Genomic DNA, 15,586 nt, shown 5'->3' with positions numbered 1-15,586 from the left:
CTGTGTGGCAGGTTCTAAGCAATAGATCAAAGCAGAAATCTATAGCAGGCTTCTTGGAAACCATTTGCTTTCCTAGAGAAGAGACAAAGTAAGGCTGGTGTTTTTCCTTCTCTCCTACCTATCCAAGATGCAGATTTGATAGTTCCAGCTGCCGAAGTCTTTCTTCTATGACACAATAAGCAACATGCCAAGGTCAACGGAATGGCAGAGAGAATAGCCATATTATAGAGCCACTGGCCAGTTCAAGCATCCACTGTCAATCAGCCATGCTTCTTCATCCAGGACCTGCTTCCCCCCATGCAGGTTCACGATCCAGCAATAAACATCTTGATGCAAATATGGAGGACAGCATTATCATGAGGGATTTGGTATAACCTTCAGCAGTGAGGATTCTTTGGGAGTGCAACTGACCAATGATAATTTCTATTTCACATGGGAGAACTTTCAATATAATATTTCTAAGAAGTTATCAGTTGTAACCTGGGAAGACTCAATTCCCCTTTAAGTGTTTCTAGCCAGCACATTTTTCTTGTGATGAGGTGGTCTGTGATGATCTCAGAACTTCTCATCATGCAAGAGGTCTCAGAAGTGATATTTGTACTTTGTACCTTTGCTACTATTACTGCCCTTTTCCCTCTGTGACTTTGTACTGAGCTACATTTATATCATGGTAATTGCCTCATGGCATTTAAAAATCTTTATTTGGGACACATTGGTTAGTAGATAAAAATATGTAGTCCTTGAACATCATTTGGCCTGACCTAAGTTGGAGTTTGTATCACTCATAGTCATTGTTGCCGTCATCATCATCATCATCATCATCATCGTGGAAATAATAATAATGATTCCCCAGTCCAACGAGTAGTGTAAATATCACTGTAAGGTAGATGTACGAGCAGATTAAATAAGCGTTTAAAACACTTTATCTATCAATTTTCAATGAGGGTTTTTTTTTTTCTGTTCACGGAAACTATTCCAGGTAACAGTTATCATGATGGTTCTGATGCTATGTATACTTCAGATGTTACAAAGGCACTCTTTTAGAAATGTTACATAATTTCTTCTTTTCATTTTATTCAATAAAGCCATTTGTTTGATTATTCCAAGTAGCTATTAAAATGCTAATTTGTGCAGGTTGATTCTTCAGAGCCTCTGCTGGCAGTGGTCAGAGGATTAATGAAAAATGAAGATTGAAAGATGAAAAATTAACTCTTTAAATATCCATCCCCCGTTTGTTTCACATGAAAACCCCCACAACTCATAGGTGCCCATGCAAGGGTTGGCTGTATATGGTGCTTATATAGCCCACCGCCTTAGTGATGAGATTGCTAACAGGACCAGAGACATTGTGGTCAGCCTCCTATCTGATAATCCAAGACCAACAAGTATCCAGAATTACACACACCAGAGCAAGCAATTCTGGAAGCCTTTGTCCATTTTTAAATAACAGAAAACTTTTGGGTCTTGATAATTGATTATGGAAGGAAAAATACAGAAAGTTTAGGATATTAATTTCTGTCATTAAAAGCTAAGTTATGTGGTTCATCTGTAAACCACATACAATCTAGAATGTGCCATTTAGCTTTGCTACATTGAAGAAAATTATGCCATCTTGTTATCACATAGGTCATTATCATAATGAACCACAAGTCACAGTGGGATTACTGGTCTACCTCTTTCCTGGTCATTCTATAGTTTAGCTTGGGAAAAAGCAAAATAAGGTCCTTAGGCCAGTTCTGGCTTACCACTTCTTTTTGTGAAGCTTGTCGATTAAGAATTCTTTAGAATAATTTTTATATATTTTTTTAATGGCCGTGGCACTGGGAATTCAACCTAGGGCCTTCACACTGAGTTACATTCCCAGCACCTTTTTTATTTTTTATTTTAAACCAGAGTTTCACTAAGTCACTGAATTACCAAGGCTGGGCTGGAACTTGTTATTCTCCTGCCTCAGCCTCCCAGAGTGCTGATATCACCAGTGTATACCACCACACTTAGCTCTTTTTATTTTTTTTAACAGTTGAAAAGTATTAAAAGAAAATTGATAGTGCATAATGTATGAAAACTACATGAAACTTAAATTTGATCATCCTTAAAGTTTTATTGGCAGTGAGCTGTTGTTTGCAGCTGCTGTGGCATTACAATGGCAGAGATGAGTAGTTGTAACACAGAAGCCACAAAACTGGAAATACGTGCTGTCTGGTTCTTTGAGCACAGAGGTTGCCCACTTACCTATGAAGGAGGCACTTAAGGTAGACTTTAGCCCCACCTTCCCCAGCGAAATTTGTAAGATTGGAATGTGGCCCCTATCCTGGTGTGAGTCTCATGGCCGTTTTGAAAAATTGTTTCTCTTCAATACGTCCCAACCACGACCTTTCCCATGTTCCTCACTGCATGCCCAGATCCTTTCAAGGTGAAGAAAAACTGTTAACTGAGGATGCTATATCCAAACACTCGTCCTCTGCAGTCCCAAAAGAGTCACGTCTAAGACTACAGAGCCTTGCAAGGCACAGTGTGCCAAGTCCTGGTGACATGCTTGGTGCCACACTTCTCTGTAGTTACAGTATTAATTTAGGGATGACGAGGGGAAAGTGATCTCTCTTTATCTGTTAATTCCTTTGAGGAAGTTCTGTTCAGAATGAATAGTCTTGAAATGTGTAATAAAGTTACCATCAAGACCACTTTTACAGAGAGATTTAAATGTGATAATAAGAATAAAAGAAAATGAAGTGACATCAAGGGCATCTTCTTTTATAACAGCTCTTGGTCTTGACTGTTAAGCACACTGTAAAATGACTTTTAGACATTTATGGATTGAAATGGTTCTGTTGAAATTTTAAGTGTTAACATTGTTCAAACTTCCATTACTAACACCTCTCACATTGTTACAAAACAGTTTCATATTTGACATTTTGATCACACTAACCAGGGACATTTTATAGGAAAGCTCCATTTCATGCAGTAGGAAGGCTGTGCTTATTTTGATTTTAGCACCCTTCTATGGGAAGCAAATACATTATGTTCACACATTTTACCTCAATGCATTCTCTAACCTGATCACCACATAAGATATTTGTAAGGCTAGAGACAACATAAATATTTCTTTTTAAGATTGACTTTGGTGGGAAATAAGGTGTAATGAGGTTCCTTCCTTTTTAGATTTTTGTTTGTTTTCTGTAAAGCAATTATTGTTTAAACCATAGCCCACGACACTGCACCTTATTCTCTCTAACCACTTTATTGAGATATAGTTCTGATGCCATACAATCCAGCCACTGAAAGTGTACAATTCACTAGCTTTTAGTATAGGCAGAGTTGGGTTACCATCGCCACATTCAGTTTTACATCATTTTATTACCACTGACAAAAGCCTGCTCCCCATGGTGGTCACATCCCAATACCTCTTCTTCTCTAGCCCCTGGTGAGCAGCACTCTTTCTTCCTCTATGGATTTTCTCCTCTTTGGGACCTTTCCTGTACATGGAATCATGCACTGTGGTCCTTTGTGACTGTCTTCTTTCACTGTCATAATTTCTTTCACTATCGTAATGTTTCCAATTTGTTATAAATGCAAAATTGAAAAACCAGTAAGTAGGTGTGCAGAAATACTTGTCTTATTTAGGCATCCCTGCCGTACTGGATTTATCTTTGTAGTCACTGCAACAACTCGCAGTGCTGCCATATCCCAGGCCTTCTACGAGTGTTTCTTGGGCATCTAAATGACTGAAAGTGGTACTTTCTTGGTCTTTAGTATCTCCTTCAGAAGAGCTGTGGGCACATCCAGAAGAAAGGTCAGCTTACCAATGGACTATGTCCAAAGTTCCTCTTTAGAAATTATAATGTGGGCCCAAGTGGATACCGCAGGGGTCAGAAGCTGCTGCTGTTTCTTATTGTCCTCCATCATCTCCTCCCTGTGAATGGAAGAGGGGGGGTCTTTGTACTGTTGGGTCCCGTCTTGCTTCCCTATTTTGGCTGTAATAGCACTTTCTTAAAATACTGCTATTGGGGCCAGGGATTTAGCCCAGTGGTACCACACCCACCTCACGAGTACAAGATCCCTTTGATCCTTGGTACCAAAAAAAAAAAATTATATATATATATATATGCACACACACACATATATATTGCTGTTGCTGAGAGAGGAACTTTCAGTAGATGTATAAACTGGAGTTTGTAAATACTTCGCTTATTCGTTCTCAGAATTTCGGAGGCGAGATTAAGGTGTTGCTTTGTTGTAAGTTGGTCCTTTATAAAGTTTTGACTTGTTTTGACAAAGCTGACTTCGATTGAAGTAACCTGAGCCATGATAATCATCTTCATGTAAAGAGGTGTTGAAGGATAGGCCTTATTGATTTGTTAGATCATGGGGTGGGGGGAGCTGGGATTTGGATTTAGCCAGATCTTCCTTTCCCTCATGCCTCCCAGTGCATCCTATCTAAGACTGTTGTTTCCTGGTTTGGCTGGAACAGACCCGGAAATGTGTCTGCTGTCCTCATTGCTACCAAATCTGGGCAAAGTTTGGCTGCCAGACAAGTGGTGAATGTCCTAGATACAACTGGAGAATTGGCTTCCATTCTTATTTCAAGACCTGTCCCCCATTATCACAGAGGATGGAAAGTCTGCTTAAGTTATAAACTAGCTAATTGCTTCCTTAGTTGAAGACCTAAATGAGTTTTAAAACGAAATGCATATCTCCAAGGGCTAAGTAGCCAACACACAATAGGCAAGGGCTAAATAGCAAAGACTAATTTGGAAAAGAACCTCTCTCTCCCCCTCCCTCCTTTTCTTCTTAATTTTCTGCCCTTCTTTCATTCGTTCCTTTTTTCTTTTCTTCCTCTCATCATTCCCTCCCTTCCTTCTTTTCCATTTTCTCCTTCCTTTCCCCACTCCCTTTACTCACTCCCTCTCTTCTTCCTTTTTTTCTCTCCTTTTATCAGTTTCTTTTCGCTTTTTTCCTCTTTCATCTATCCATTATAAATATGATGGAGTTGTGTCTGTGGGCTTTTGCTGGTAATTAAATAAATTATTTATATGTTTAACACAATCTTGAATTAGTAGGCGATCATCTTAGGCACTCAAAAGAAAGCAGTATCTAAGCAAAGATATTCCATAGCACGTCTTACAATCTAAATATTGCTTTTAGTGTAATCGAAGCAGCAAGAGTAGTCACAGCAGTTGATGGACTATTTTTCAAATTGATTTCAAAAATGTATTTAAGGGGATGATCTTCTAGTCTAGATTACCTATTGATTTTTAATATGAAAAGCTCATTATGTAAGCAGTAACTGCATATAAAAACCTAGCAAACCTTTGCATAAATCCTTTAATTGAATTTCCAGAGCCTGTGGTTCTACTTTTTTTTTAATTAAATCTATTTCTTTTTTTAAGTGTTACTGTGTAATTTGCATGCTGTGAAGAGGGCCTGTCCCAGATAAAGTGCCATTGATCCTTATTAAACCTCACCTCTGGGCTTGCTTAAAACTAACTGGAAAAATTAAAGTGTTCATGCTGCAATGCACTTATAGCTTGTGTGATAGGATTATGGAAAAAATAATAAAACTAATTTCCAGGGGAGAATTTATAATGTGAGATTTTGTTTTTTTTCAATTTGATAATTAATAGTGAAATCATATCATATATATAAATCATATTTTAGCCTATAAACTGAAACGGCAGTTAGGAAAGATAATATATACTTGATGTAAAACCATCATGTTATGCGTGATAATCTTTTGGCACTTTAATTTTTTAATTGTGGACGGAAAGGATTATGAATCCAAGTCAAACACATTAAACCATGGGTTTCATTGGAAAGATCTGATTCTTTTACTATGCACTATATTGGTAGATTTTTAATATTAGTGTGAGGGAGTATAAAAGATATGGAAAAAGATATTCTGGTTATGTTCGTGCTAAAATGTATGTATTAGAATTACCAGGGGAAAGAAAAATATAAAAGCTGCAATAGGTTTTTCTATTTTTAATACCTAACATTTGTTATTTTAAAAGCAATGAAATCCCCTAAAGAAATATTCATAATCAATAAGAACACAAAATATGGAATATATTAACTGAGTTATAAAAATGTTTGTAGTATAGCGCAAAATGAAAAACACAGCAAGTTATGTACGGTTAAAGTGTAATCAATTTTGAGGTTGTATACAAGGATATAAATGATAAACACAAGTAGTAGCATTTTTAGTAAAGGCTGTTACAAAATACTGTATTTATGGCCTATTCCATTCTTTTTATAGCTCATTAATGTAGAAAACAAACACAGTGTATCCATCTTCTCAGACAGCTTAAAATTCCCTTAAATGATGTTTTTAAATGGCAATACTGAGCTCTTTGATCTGTTTCTTCTTTAAGCACATGTTAAGTTGAATGGGTGTATATACCTCACCAGGGTTCCTTTGCAGACTCTGGAAAGAAAGTGATAATCATGATGTAATTGTCCTCCTTCCACAAAACAGGGCCACAGTGTACATTTATATAGCTGGCTTAGCAGCATCCGCCACCTCCCACAAGGCTCCCTGCCCACCTCTGTGTCCCACCCCGCCCCAAGAACAGCCTTCCCACCATTGGAAGCTGCATTGATTCTTCCAGGCCACAAGGGGGCTGTTGAGTTACTGGTTCAGTGCCCTGGCTGGCAGGAGAGAGTTTTAAAGCGGGTTCCAAAGGTGGGTGATTTCCTGTGCTGTCTATGAATATGCATATGGCCTGCACTCAGCAATCTAGCAGTTCAAACTAGACAGCTAGTTCTGGGGTTCAGGGTTTTTAGTTTTTTTGTGTGTGCTTTTTCTTTTTTTGGCTATTGTTTCTTTTTCCTTCTCTTAGACAAGACCTTTCTGAGTAAGCTGAATCTGTAATGTAATTTTATTAATTTATTTCCATTGTTTAATTTGGTTTTGATATTCTCATCATAGCCCCTCACTCTTTTCCTGTTTTTCATTCTGTAGAAGTCACTGGAGTATCATCACCAACAGGGCATATTCCTGTGGCTGTATGAGTTACAAACTTGGATATCTGCCTTCCTGCTATATAAGTAAGATTTAGCAATGATGCTCTATTTGTTTTCCATAATGTAGATGTATTTAGAAAGAAAAACATCTTAAAGCAGGGTGAAGTGTTGTAATTGTCGTCTTCTTTTCTTTTTGGATTAACACACACTCCAGCATTACATAGCTTCATCCATCCATCCATCCATCCATCCATCCATCCATCACTCCCTCCATCCATGCATTCATCACTCTGTCACTCCCTCCATCCATCCATTCATCTCTCCATCACTCCATCTAGTGTATTGAGTACCTATTATTTGTCAAACACTGCTTCAAACATTAAGTATATGAATGTGAATTTGGGTCAGTCATTGATTTCCAGGATCTTACTATTTAGCCAGGAAAACAAAGACATATATCAGTAATTTTATCAGGAAGAAACCAAAGATCTAAGTCATCCTGGGGAAAGGTTGGATATAGTCTTTCATTATAATAATGAAAGCTTTTTAAACATATGACTATTGCTTATTTATACTTTATAATTTATAAATTAACATTATGGGAAGTAAATATCATGATACTCAGTGCAATGTAGATGGTGATATTAGAATAAAGTCTCTTTGTGGAATGGCAGCATGAACAAAATACCTTCCATAGTAAAATTGAAGATAAAGCATATCCCATTCCCTGGAATAGATTGGCATTTGGTCTGGTTGCCTCCAGAGAGTCATGTAGCTACTATCATAGGGAGGGTCCCAAGGAGACTGACCTATAGAATGTGGGGAGTCATCTGCAAGTGGGGATCAGGGGACAACAGTACTGTCCTGGGGTCTGGACAGTGATGAGAGGCAGGATTACAGAGTTCCCCAAGCCAAGATTCATGAGCCACAGCAGAACTGAAAGCCAGGCTGAGCTTGGCACAAATTAGAACCACCCAATAATGCTGATCCAGTTGAGCCACCTTGTTCACTGACCTTTCCCCAAGACAGGGCAGCCAATGACAATAGCAGTGGATCGTCTAAAAGGCAAAGGAACTAGAAAGTAAAAAGCGATGATTTTCCTGGCTTTAGAGCCCAGAGACTCAAGCTACCTCACCTCATCTAAACAGCCATCCCTTCTTTAGCCCAGTGGATAGGTTACAGAGTTGAACTCAATCTTGTGGAGTATCAAAAATAATGAACCTGGGCAGGGGATTTAACTCAGTGACACCACGCCTGCCTTGCAAGCACAAGGTCCTGAGTTCAATCCCCAGTACTGGGAAAAATAAATAAATAAATAAATAATGAACCTTGTGGAGCTTCACTGATCAATATGGTAGCCATACGCCACATGTGGCTATTTACATGTAAGTCAGTTAAAATTTAAAATTCAGTTGCTTAAACACACCAGCCGCATTTCAAATGCTTGATAGCCACATGTGGCCAGTGGCCACCATATTGCAAAGGGCCTATATATACACTGCTGTTGTAGAGCACGTCTACCACAGTAGAATGCTCCATGGGATACTGCGGCTCTAAAGTAGAAGTCTTCAGGGTGTGAAGAATGGTCTATTGGAGTTCCAAGAGAAAACATTACAACTTTTAGCAATCAAACTCTTTTATTATTAAATAGCTCAGCACACTTTTTGGGTGGCAGGTACTATTTTAAATGCTTTGGTTGTATTGACAGCCATCTTCTCCAATGTCCTGTGAGTTAGTGCTATTGTTATCCTTATTTCACAGATGAGCAAGAAGGCAGAGAACCTGGGATTCCCACTCAGGTGGCCCAGCTCCAGGGTCCTATGTGCTAAATGGCTGCATATCACCTCTCAATAAAAACATGGTACTCAATATACTGTTCAACGACATCAACATGGGTATCCTCTCCAGTCCTCTCATGGCCTGGAACCATTTCTAATATGCAAGGCTTTCTGAAGTCTGGCTGGATATTTGCCCAGGCACACAGTCTATAGTGAACTGTAGCTTTTGCAGATGCATTGGGGTATCATGTGTGTGTTCAGTTATATAAATGGGTTGAGACATTGGTTTATCTGGTTTCAACTAAAGTGGCCCTCAAAAAATGAACAAAAGGTGCAGAAAAATTTCTGCAGAGACTGGTATTTGAAGATAGAACTTACATTGCAAACACAAGCAAGGAATAGGAAAAGGGAAGGATTTATACTTCATCTGTTTGTAATATGAGCCCTTCATCTGCTACAAGGTAAACACAGTAGGAATTTAGTTAGAACTTAGAAGTCATTAAAAAAATAAAAATCTAAAACAGCATAGTGAAATGCAAAATTGCATGCACTATTTTTAAAGATGAATCTCACTGTTATCCTATACATTGCCTGGAGATAGTAGCTAATAAAATAATTCAGGTTCATAATTTGTCAACAAACAAATATCTGTGGGGTGAATGCCCTTGATTTCTTCTTAAATGATGAAAGTGCATAATTAAAGGCAGGCCACATCCTCAAGGACCTTAAATAGTCTATTGCCTGTACTTGTCTTGCTTTTCACTGTTCAGGTGGGATCCTAATCAGGTTAATCTCTGCCTAAGTAAAAGACATCCTTTCAGTAGAGTTGAAAATCTTAAAATGAAAGGGTTTATAAGGAAAAATGAGACATTGATCGAGTCATGACATAACGAACATTTGAAGGAAGCTATTGGTTGTGCCTTTGTTTAATCATTAACCCTAGGAGAGCTGGCTCCACCTCTTCATTTAAAGGTCTTTGAAGTTTTCTGAAACACATCCTGATATCTGCATATCAGTACATTGAGAATAGTTGACGGAAATCTGAAAAATTGCAAAGACAGGTGGTTTTGCCAGCATTCCAGCCATATTCACCAGAACTTTTTCAAGGATGCGCAGTCTTTTGCTCAGGAAGGGGATGTGTGTGTGTGTGTGTGTGTGTGTGTGTGTGTGTACACATGTGCACAATGGAGAAGATAACTGCATTTATGAAAGCAGTGCAGATGTTACATGTATTTGTGAACCTTTTCTATCCATCCTGTTGGGGCTGAAGCTTTAAAACAAAATACAAAATTTTATTGTGTGGAAAGGGAGCCCTGCTGGCCCAAAGATTTCCTAACTGTCTCATATCCCAGCTTTATGCCAAGCTACCCAACACCTGTATTTCTGGTATGTTTCATTTTTATATGTTTTCCAAGAGCTTTAAAAAATCTATTTCCAAGGAATGACCTAGGACATCCTTATCGCCATGGATGCTCTAGGAAATAGATGTAACAGGTGGACACTGTATATATGTTGGTATGGAGTTGTAGCTCACATGGCTCCGTATCTTTTAGTATCACCTTTCCATGCTCCCCATTAGTGAAACAGAGTTTGAGCATAGTCACTATTTTTTCTATCAATCAAATAGCTGCACATTTAAAAACATTAACCAACACTTGTTGAGTCGTTTCTTCTGTGGTAAGTGCTTTTAATTGGCTAGTATTATTACCCTCCTGTTCTGGCTTTAATAAACTGAAGCTCAGAGAGGTAAGTGATCAGTGGAGAGTTACACAGCTGCTTCATAGCAGAACACTTATTGGTACCAAGATTGTTTCCCAGGACCATGTGCTATGAGAGTCACTAGAATGATGTCGAACATATGGTTCATTTTTCTTGGGAAGGACCCGCCTTATTCATCTGTTTCCTCGTGTCTAGCAAGAGTGCCAGGCATACAAAAGGCACATGGTACAATCTGTTTGAAGAAGGAAAGACATGATGAGAAACAAGTCAGTCAAAGCTGTTCCTGGAGGTGAGGATCTGACTGCAGACACTGAAGCTCATGAATCTTGGGGCCCACTGTGTTGAAAGGAATCTTAGAAGGGACCCTGGATGCCAATGGCCCCTGCAGTTTGCCCTTCCTTACCTTCAAGTTTGTGGCACATTTTGGAAAACCAACTTAGAGATGCTTCTTTCCCTGTCAGTGAATGTCTCTTTCATTTTCTTCTCTTTTTCTTTCATGCCCTCAAATGTGAAGCATACTTTGACTTTTAGGATTTAGTTTGAAGGTCATTTGAAAAATACTCTATGTTTCCTCTTTGAAATGAGTTTATCCTCAAGGAGTTGCATATCACTTTCCAGGAGGGACACCAGCTTCCAGGGGAGCATGCCCCTAACTTCCGGGACACTGGTCTTCAAAAACTTTGTCTTATCTGGAAGACTTTTCAAATGCTTTCTTTTTTGTCCTCATCTGGGCAGATATTTTTTGGTTTTTTGGTAGTTTCTTAATGGTTGTTAGCAAAGGAAGTAAGTGACACTGATCAGGGAAGGCGGGCAGTAAGATTTATAATGTATTTGTGCTAGCTGATTGCCAACAGAACCGGCCTTTCCCAGCGGTGCTGTACGCAGACTCGGAAAATCAATAGGGATTAACCTCTGACCCCCTTCACATACTTATACTGTGGCTGCATGGCTTACTAATATTTCATCTGTTTCACTTAGCTGCTGTTACTTACTCAATAATGTGTGGCCAATCTCACAAGATACTAATTAATTTTTTAAAATGCAGAATCACTTGGAGCTGTGATAAAATATCTCACCTTTGGAAATCAAGGCCCTTTTGGTTTATTTATTAAACTCACATTAATTAGCCTTAATTAAGCAAAAATGGGAAGGGACAGAGCTTACAATGCAAGGGTTTGATTTGCTTACAAACACTTTCCTGTGGTTAACAGCAGGGGACCCTTGTGGCTGTCACAGAGCAGGTGCCCCTGGTTTGTGTTGGAAGATGGGCCCCTTTCAGGAAAATTACTAAGCTTATTTTTCAGGCTCATATTATTTTTCCTGCTAATGGACACACACACACACACACACACACACACACACACTCACACATATACAACTGTCTTATAATGAACTGAACTCAATGTATTATTTTTTAAGGAATCAAAATTAACTGTAATATATGGCTTTTATGCAAATGTATATAATGGTTTGTGTAAACATATATATGTATATGAGCTACTCTTAATTATTACTGCATTGGATGCAAAAGCAGCAAAATTGCAATAATATACTTTTTTCTTTAATCTTTGGGATATATTAAAGGACTATGCGTTTGTCTTAAAAACTGAAATTGCTGCAGATTTTCATCATCTAAGACCCTTTTGTTCACAGATTTTTTTTTTTTTTGCAAGTATACTTATTCCCCAGAGTTTACTTACAGTTTGCTATTGATCCAGCAGCTGGTATTTGAATTGGTCGATATACTCTGTAACTTGTTTAAAATACCCTACCTGAGCTATTAGTTTAAATAATGTATTCATAAATTGATTAATCATTACAGTAAGACTTATTAGCTGCATTTATATCTGCGTGTTATCCACAATTGACTTGTGGTCTAATAACCACGCAGACTTAAGCAGAAGTTGGGTTTTACATTACAATTTAATAATTATCAAGGTGCAAAACAATGTTTGTGTGTGCAAGGTAGGTGGGTGCGGGCCTTTAACGGTTGGGTCCCCTAAGCAGGGTGCCACTTTCACTCTTCCTGGATAAAATTGGTCCCTCTCTCTTCCAAAATTGGAAAATAGGAAGTGGACCAGATTGTGTCAGCCTGGAGAGAGTGACTGCGTTTGCTGAGCTGCCCTGAGGCCAGGTTCTTGGAGAAGGGCAGGGATGGAGGGAGGAGACCCCACGGGGCTCTCAGGACCTTTTACCTAGCCCATCCTGGTGGCAGGTACGGGTGGCTTTCCATTGGTTTCTCTAGGACAGTGGTGGCGAAGCTATGTCACCCGTGTTGTTTGTTTTTCTTGTAAGACAAAAGATGTTACAGAGCAGTGTTTGTTTTAAAGTAAAGCCTCAGTATTCAGGTTTAATTGCCATTTGGGTGCTGGTCTCTGAAAGGTTCGCCATCACTGCTCTCTGGTGTCCTGACACCACAAAGCTTGCGTACCTGGTCAGAGACACTGTACTCTGTCCTAGGGTGAGGCCCTAGACACAACACTAGTATGAGAAGCAGCAGCCAAGCAGGCTCCTTTGGAATCGAGCCCATCTCGGAAAACACCCTGGGACAAATGTCCCCAGACCTTCCACACAGCTTCCTGACCAGCCGGGAAGCAGTTTGGCTCAGTACAGACCATTGGGCTACATGCACTGCCTTTTTTGTTTTTGCTTGTTTTTGTTTTCTTGGATTAATAAACTATTTTTGGAGCAATTTTAAGTTCACTGCTAAATTGAGTAGAGTAGAAAGAGTTCCCACATACCCTCTGACCCTGCACAAACAACTTCCTCTAGCTGCAGGCACCCTTAATGCAACTGCATGTTGGTTAAAAGCAATCTCAAGTGATTGGTGTAAAACTTTGGCTTTGTACTGGCACTGCCTGGCTGGCTCATATGTGACTCCCTGCACATTCCTGCCTTCCAGCTTCAGGGTTTGTTCTAGAAGCAGGGATCTGCCAGACTCTGCACTGCTACCTCCACAGGAGCCGACTCCCTTTCCCCCACCCAATTGGTAGGAAAGTCATTCTGCCTGGCCACGTGACTGTTCTACTTCATAAGTCCCCCTTTCAAACATCACTCCACAACCTGCTAAATTAATATATACTGTGTTCCTTCGGTCACAGCGAGGGGAGCCTGTCTGTCCGAGTGCATTTGTCCAGGTCTTTGCTGCAAGAAAGAGTGCTGCCCATGGCGTGAAGGACATCTGCTCACAAGCAAGCAATTGTGCTCCCAACTAGGGGCAGCGCCTTCGCCTGGATGCTGGCTTCAGATGAAAGACTGATTGCCGTGGAGCTGCATTTCCAAGGATCCCTCTCCCCAGCATGGGGCTTCATACATTATTGAGAGCAAACCTACTTTTCACCACCCCTCCTCCATGCACTTATTTTGCCAACCTTATTCAGAATGTCAGCATGGATCACTTTTCTACAAAGGCATAAAGGGCCAGCCAGGAAGCTTCGGCAGATAAATTATTTACAGTGTTTAATTATTATCGTGCAGATTTATTAAACTTCTTGGTTACCTAGGAGCCCGTGTAGCTGCCGAAAAGAGTTTGCTAAACTTTGAATAGTAGACATTTTGTTTGGAAACGAAATCCTTTGTGAGTGTTCCTACCATATACCTGGTATGCATGTGCGTGCGCTCGTGTGTGTGTGTGTGTGGGTGGGGTCATGGTGGTGTGGTGCTGTGCTGGTAAATGTTTAACAACTGGCTCCCTTGGCATGGGGTGCAGGGTGCATGCTAATGACGGAGGTGTAAATATTCATGCCCTGGCTGACTTCAAGCTGCCAACATGAGGTCATTTAATGCAGAGTAGGAAGGAAATGTGCAGTCCTACACCATGACATATATAGTCTTTCTATTGCATGGATCAGATGGATGTAAGTAACCTCAGAAGTATAAATAATAGTTAAATGTGATTAAGTTATCCACAAGATTTGAGTTTTGAGCATGTCTTATCTTTGTCTCTTATATAGTTTATTTAGTCATAGGTTTATATAACTTAATGTTTCATAGTGACTATATGGTACAACACGCTTACAGAATTTAGGAAACTTCAGCAGTGGGCTTTCTCAAGCCAGTTGAAGCTGGGTGCAGCACACCACTGTATGGCTTTCAGCTCCACCTTGGGTTCAGATGAAGGTCATGATCTGGTCCTAATTGGGGGTCTTCCTAACAGGGTAACCCTGCACAGTTTTCCACTGGTGTGTGAGGAGCCAGTCAGCATGCCACTAAGTGTCCTCGACAGCAAGCAGACACATGCACCCTGGCTGGTACATCCCAGACGATTCTGTTGTACTGATATTAAGAACAACAGTATTTTGCCAGGAGCAATAACAAGATGATTCTGTAACAACAGCATGGTGACACCAGACTATGTTTTGCAATTTTCTTTAATATTTATGCTGGATAAATAATTTATCCCTTTTTTCATTTTTTTTTATATTCATCTTGAGCATGTTGATATAGAGAGGTGCTCGGTATCCCTGAATGACTAAAGCGAGGATTTCATGATTTTCCTCCCTGAAAAAGCAGGTGCATCAGCAGAGCTGCGCCTCTGGGAATTGTTTCCACAATGCAGTAGCCCATCTACTAATATGAACTAATGAGATCTATTAAAGGATCGGCCCCCGAGTTTGAAGGGAGTCACTTATTAATGTTTTGTCTTTACGTGGCGTTCTAACATCAGGACTGTTGTACTGCGCTGGGGTTTTGGAATATTTGGAGTTGTGTCTCACTGGTTACCTATGTGGACTAATTGCAGGTGCTCCTTCTAATCGAGATGCTCTGTGGACATTAGGAGTCACATCCGTCTTCAGGGTGGAAGGTTTGTTCGGTGCATTGTAAGGCATTTGGCTGCATCCCTGGCCTGTTTCCATTAGGTACCAGTGGCAACTCCTTTCTCCCAATAGGGATCATCAAAAAACCTCTCCAGACATTAGGAAATATCCTCTGGGGCTCAAAATTTCCCCTAGTTCTGAACCAGTGTCTTCCACGGTTCTTACTGCACCAGGCATACAAGAGAGGAACAACAGAGATTGCCTTGTTGTATGTAGCCTTCTGACTTCTGGAATCCACCAGCCTAGCCTTCCAGCACGAGAACTGGGAATAAGGTACCTTCTGTTATCAAATCTCCTACTTCCCAAGGCCTG

General features: G+C 39.9%; 1 protein-coding gene across 4 annotated transcripts in view; it reads left to right on the top strand.

Annotated features, from left to right (window-relative positions):
* The window catches only part of Wwox (WW domain containing oxidoreductase), a 930,576-nt gene that overhangs the window by 321,818 nt on the left and 593,172 nt on the right, over positions 1-15,586 (top strand). For 2 of the 4 annotated variants that reach the window (XR_015450909.1, XR_015450905.1), the window contains exon 8: positions 1-15,586. This exon is cut by the window's left edge and continues 30,202 nt beyond it; it is cut by the window's right edge and continues 357,156 nt beyond it. The exons of the other annotated variants lie outside the window; for them this stretch is intronic. The gene's annotated coding sequence lies outside the window, so the exon portion shown is untranslated. 4 annotated transcript variants of the gene reach the window in all.

The sequence above is a fragment of the Heterocephalus glaber genome, unplaced genomic scaffold, assembly GCF_053883595.1.
Source record: "Heterocephalus glaber isolate CG9 unplaced genomic scaffold, H.glaber_assembly_v1.0 deba00000071, whole genome shotgun sequence".
Taxonomy (NCBI): domain Eukaryota; kingdom Metazoa; phylum Chordata; class Mammalia; order Rodentia; family Bathyergidae; genus Heterocephalus; species Heterocephalus glaber.
The sequence above is the reverse complement of the archived record's forward strand: the minus strand, read 5'-3'. Positions and strand labels throughout refer to the sequence as shown.